The 6291-nt window shown below is 35.2% G+C and overlaps 1 long non-coding RNA gene across 1 annotated transcript; it reads right to left on the bottom strand.

The window, feature by feature from the left end:
• Positions 1 to 751: 751 nt before the first annotated feature.
• LOC111818176 lies at positions 752 to 6172 on the bottom strand. Its single transcript, XR_002822233.1, has 3 exons — positions 5882 to 6172; positions 909 to 1009; positions 752 to 828 (listed from the first exon to the last, which is right to left on the bottom strand). It is a non-coding gene; the product is annotated as an uncharacterized LOC111818176 (long non-coding RNA).
• Positions 6173 to 6291: the final 119 nt, after the last annotated feature.

Raw genomic sequence — 6291 nt, 5'->3', positions numbered from 1 at the left:
TCTATTACATATCCTTATACAAATCTTTAAAATATGCTTATAAATAACAGACTAAAAAATTTCAATGAGAGCAGTCTTTAAAACTTTAAATTCCTAAATTAACTGAATGAGTCTTTCTTTTGTAAGAATTCGTTGTGTGGAAACTGAGGCTCTAACCAGGTCAGCTACTTGCTCTCTCTGTCTTCTGATGTAGCTGCAGCCTCTGTAGACGCTTCAGCCTGTCTTCTGTGCTGGAAGATCGCAAGCCAGATTTTACAGAGGATATCACCACTGTGAAATAAATAAAAGAGTTGTAAGAAAGGCAAATTTCAAACTAAAACTCCCAAATGCCTGTCTAGGAGTGTTTCCAGCAAAAAAATATAGTGTATGACTCATAAGAGTTCACATTTGCCATCTACTCTCAGAAGTGAAGTCCCTAAATTAAGTGCCTCATAGAAACATTCCTATATGAAGGTGATGCTCTTGCCCTAGCATCGGTAGGCCATGGCTCTAGAGACGTGTACAGAAGTACTGAGGGGTCTGTGTGAGGCTACTAAAGTGACATGGGAACAAGATGGCGGTTGCCAATGAGAACTGAGTATAGAGTGTAGTACCTCAGGCCATACCTTGGCCTTTTCCCAACTTGAACCTAGCAAGAACTCCAGATTTACTCCAGATTTAGAGGGGACAAGTTACCAGCATTATGTTTTCTACTTTAACATATATTCACACAAAGAAAGTTCTATTATACAAACTGTATTGAATCTCTTCCTATATTTGAAGGTGCTTTAGGTCTTCCTTAGTGATGTTGCTAAGAATATCAGCAAGAGTATAACCCTCTTCAACAATCTGAAACAACGATGAAGAACATGAGAGATAAGTAGTTTTCTTCCAATGTCAATAAGAATAGCTTTTGGTTATACATATACCTTTTCAATTGTACTTGCATCCACTCCTTGCAGTTACAACCAGGTCCTAAGCTCTTTATCTGTTCCCTCTGACTGAAGGCATGCGGGGATCTCTGCAGTACCTGTAATGAGGAGAAACTTGTATATTAACATGTTTTTCAAAAGTAAAATGGATGTAAGAAACTATCCAGAATGTAAATGTGATGTGAAAAGATGCATTAAACCTGTTATTCAGCTGCCCTAAATATACAATTTGTAATTCTTGTTTTAAAGAGAGCAGAATCATCCTCACTTAACCGTACATTTAATAAATGTTCAACTTGACATGGTTTTAAAAAAAAGAAAGAAATAGTGCCTTACAGGACTGTAAAGAAATTTCCCTTAAGTAGCTTAGGTAATATTTGTACATTTACTCAAACTCTCATGGTCAGAGAGACAGATCACTAATGAACTCCCTTCTTGAGGATGAGCTAAAAATAATTAAATATAGAAAAGGGAGCTATTACTTTATAAAAGTTCATAATAATGTATCTATTATTTTAACAGTGAAAATTGATATTATATATAGTTGTTTATGCCACATTATGTTATAATAATCTAACTTTAGAAAATAGGGTGCTTTAGACAAAGAGGAAGCTTTTTCCTTTACTGGAAGCTGAGAAACATGGCACCAGTCTCAAGACAATTCTCTGGCATCACTAAATTGGACTTCCACAAAACATGGCTGTTTTGGGAAGGTTCGGTGAGCAACTCCACAGATAACAGAGATGGAACCAATGGTCAGATCACAAATGATGACAAGAGGCTCTATTATTTCAAAGTAAATTTGTGATATTTTAACCATTTTTCCAGTCATGGTTCTCAGTTTAATTTCCTGGATTCAAACACATCATGTTGATAATTCCTCCAGCCTTGTTCAAGCAGCAGATAATCTTCTTGAAATGTTCTACCAGAGAGATCCCAGCCCTAGGTAAAATAGCTTAATTCTAATAAAGAAGAATCATTTTCTGGGAGGAGGTATGTATTCTTTAGCCCACTTACAAAGGCATGAGTGTAAAATTCTTCTTTTAGGGCTGGCCAAATAGCTCAGAGGATTAAAGCAGGACTGGGGGCTCGATCCCCAGGCCTGCTGTGCTGGCCCCACCCCAGGGGCATGCTGAGACTGCAATTGAGACCAGGTGTGGTGGCGTGAGCCTGTAATCCCAGCTCTTGGGAGGCTGTAAACAGGCGGATCAATAAGAGTCCAATCTAGAAGTGAGACCCTGAACACCCTGTAGACCCTTCCCTAAAATACAAAAAAAAAAAAAATCTTCTTTTAGTATGTGAAAAAGATTTCAAAATCCGGTCTGTCTAGACAACAACCCTTAGAAAGATCATTATCTAAGAAAACAACTGTCCAGTGGATCACCAAAACTTTATATTAAATTTAATTAAATCTACTTAAGGTTCAATTTGATTCATTTAAAATTCACTGAAACTTTCTATAGCACAAATATTTTGTAGAGTTTTTTCATTCTACAGTAATAGAAAACATATTTTTTCTTTAAGTAAGTCCTGAAAATCATTACAACTTCAGGTGTTTCCTCCTGGAAAATTTCTGAATATGATATATTGTTTTATGAAAGCAACAAATCCATGTATGTTTCATATATACATCTTTAATTTTCAGAATATCTTCTAACTCTTTTAGGTTCATCTCATCAACTTATAGCTAAAAATAAATTATAGAGGCTACAATGATTAGTAGATACAATTTTTAATTTTATAAAGCTGGATAACCTATAGAATGTATCAAATTCTATACTTAGAGGAACCTAAACAAATATCACTCTACCATTTTCAGAAAAAGTTGACAGGATTTCTTCCAAAATTTTGAGTTTATATTCATTTACTAAATTCTATATCAGAGAGTGAATGCATAAAACTCCAAGTTTTACTCACAACTTGAAACTATAAGTTTGTTGATAGTTGATCAAGGACGTATTCTATTTAACTGTATTCTCAAGCCCACAGTTGAGCTAACCTCTCAAGAGAGTTAAATGATCATACTTCACAAAAATCTATTATATATTTTATAAAGAATTAAAAGAGAGATATTTGAACATCTAAAGAACAAACCAATGATAAATTACAAAGAGGGAAACACTCTACCATGATTTGATCATTATACATTGTATATCCATATAAAATTGTCACACTGATAATTTTATGTGTCAATTTAAAATAAGTGACTAAATAAGGAGATAATGAGATTTATGAAAACTTTTGAAAAACACTTGCTATCAATTAGTTTATTTTCTCTAGAGGATATTGTGGCTATGAATAAAATATCATCTGTATTGATTGCTTCACCTCAATATTTATATCGTTCCTGTGTGCTTACAAATCCATTTCTTAATCATGGTTGCTCTGTGTATGTTTTTGTTCTATAAATAAGTTCTGAAATTCATTGCAACCTCTGGCATACCCTTCTGGAAATTTCTGAATGTGTTATATTGCATTGTGAAGGCAACAAATCCAGACATGTAGGGATGGGTTTTACAGGCCTGTATACGCTGTCTTTTAAGAGGGTTTAACCTTAAAAGAAGGACTGACAGGAGACTTAGATGATTGGACAAGTGAAGATGGGGAAAAGGAAGAGATCAAAACTTTTTTCCTCTTTCCCTTCCCATGCAGTAATTCTGGTAGCATGTATAGCTGAAGCTTCTACCAAGCGAGTATACCAGATGGCTGGGCACCATGTTCTGGCAACATAAACCTAGAATGGTAGCTGCTTCCTACTGCTATTGATTCCTAGATTCCTCTGTTCACTGTTAAGTCTCCCAGCATTTCTTCCACCTATGTCAAGAATTACCCAGAATAAATGTTGTCTATTTGAAGCATCTAGTGTGATCTTTGGTTTCCTACTGAAGTTCTCAATGCTACCGATGTTAAATAACCTGCTCCCAAATGTCAAATAAGAAAAAATTTGAGGAAGCTTACAAAAATTGGAACCATTAACCCAAAAGGATTTGAGGCAGTTTATAATAAAAAGGTTATAAATCAAAAGAAATTTAAATCTGTCTGTATCAAGTGTAGACTTTCATAGCTGAAAGAAAGAGAAATAGATTTAAAATGTCTGAATTATTTGCAGTAAGATTCCTAATTGCAGCCATTTCCTCTTGAGTCTGAATATTTCATGATATGAATGGGTGTAAAGTACCTGTTAGCATCTTGAAAAGAGACAGAATAAATTTTAAAAACACAAACTAACATGTTTTGTATAGACACAAGTATCTAATAAATTCTATATTTCATAGAGCCATGAAAGGAATCCAGTTAGTGCTACAACTGATTAGTGTATGTATTAAAACAAATAATCTCGGTGTCATAAATTCTATCTTGATAAACTAACATTAATGTAGGACCTAAAATTAGGCAAAATCTGTCAACTTTGTCAAAAATCTTTATGGTTGCCCCAAGTAAATCAGAATAAAGAACATATGTGAATAAACATGACCAGATCGAAATCAATAGAAAAATATATTGACTATCCGAATGGCTGAGTTATTCTATCTTTTCCTTTTTTAATATTAAGTACAGCATTAAACATTTCCCCATTTCTTTACTCCACGAAAATGAAAAATTCATGCAAGGAGAAATATTTGTGTATTTTAGTTTTGTGTGTGTGTGTGTGTGTGTGTGTGTGTGTGTGTGTGTGTGTTTACAGGGTCTCATTACACAGCTCGGACTCATAGTGATTGTCCTATTTTCAGTCTCCCTCATGCTGGGATTACAGGTGTGTACTGCCACACCCTGACTTGACGACTGGCTCAGCGCACGCAGGGTTCCAGGGCCAGAATAGCATGGGGTGCCAGGGTTCTAACTGTGGCCTCTGTGCTTGCCTAAGCAAGTGCTTAGTAAGCTGAACTATCTCTCCAGCCCAATAGTTGCATTTTGTTCACTTTTTCTTATACATAGTACCTGATTTCTGCCATTTATAATATCCTCAATAAATATTAACAAAATCAATAAATAATCTTAACATTCCAATTTTAATGACACTCATTAAAATATACTGACTGTATAAATTGCTAACTTAATGGAAAAATTATTTAAATTAGGACACATGGCAAAGAAAAAAATCAAATGGAGACTCGTTATAGACTGCTAGAAAGTTAAATCGCCACCAGAGAGTCTCTCATTTGTAAAAATATTTTCCCCACTCTAGCATATGTGATAAGGACAGTTAGATCTACTTGTGGAAGAGAATGTTTTCTATTTGTTGAATCTCATGGCAAAGAAAAAAATCAAATGGAGACTCGTTATAGACTGCTAGAAAGTTAAATCGCCACCAGAGAGTCTCTCATTTGTAAAAATATTTTCCCCACTCTAGCATATGTGATAAGGACAGTTAGATCTACTTGTGGAAGAGAATGTTTTCTATTTGTTGAATCTCAGTATTTATATCTTTTTAGACTCTTACTCAGGATTTTAGTCCTTGCATGAAGAGTTAATAGATGATAGTATTATAAGAGCAAGTAGAACAATTTCCACTACTGGACATGCCTTTTGGCGATTTACGATAGAACCCAGGAATCCGTGTGGTTTGGCTAACCAGACTTTCCTGGAAATGGTCATCAGGCATAATAGAAAACTGACCTTGTTCCTGCCAGTTTCGTTCATTTCCAGGAATAAACTCAAAATGTGCCCCTAAGCAAACGTTCTCAAGCGATTCTCATCCTTTAACAATTAACCTAATTCTGTTTCCATAAAAAGTGAGGAAATGCCAGTCCTATAACCTTTAAGAAACTGACCACAATACCAGGATCATTAAGACAATACATCTTGGAACATGTCCAAATCCTAAACTTTTGCACCTTTCCCTTCTGCTTTAATAATCATCTGACCCCTACTCAAATACTTGGTAGAAAATGAATTATGTTGTTTTTTCTATTTGTTCTAATTAGGCACCAACACAGCAGCGGCAAAATATGTCTACAAATAGCACTTACATAACAGAGACGGGGGGATTGGACTTCAAAGGATTCAAATGTGTGCAGTCTAAGCATTTGCCTGTTGTCCATCTTTCATCAGCTGCAGAACTGAAGGCTCCAGTTGGAAGTGATTGTCACAGAATAAATATCATTTGAGGATTTTGCCAGAACTACAAACAATTACCAATCCCATGGTGTGCTCGTCTTCCTCACTTCTCTCCTTCCATGAAAGAGACTAAGGCAACAGCAGGATATACCCAGCTGAGCTCTCTGAGGAGATCTCTTTTCCTATAATCAAACTCAAAAGAAACAGGCACTTGCTTCTGGGACATCAAACATGAAGAGGCTGCTTTTGTACAGAAAATAAATAAGCAAATATCAAAGATTTATAGAAATTTGAATTCAAAAACTTTCTCAATATTTCCACA

The sequence above is a fragment of the Octodon degus genome, unplaced genomic scaffold (genome assembly GCF_000260255.1).
Source record: "Octodon degus isolate 3935 unplaced genomic scaffold, OctDeg1.0 scaffold00082, whole genome shotgun sequence".
NCBI lineage: Eukaryota > Metazoa > Chordata > Mammalia > Rodentia > Octodontidae > Octodon > Octodon degus.
The sequence above is the reverse complement of the archived record's forward strand: the minus strand, read 5'-3'. Positions and strand labels throughout refer to the sequence as shown.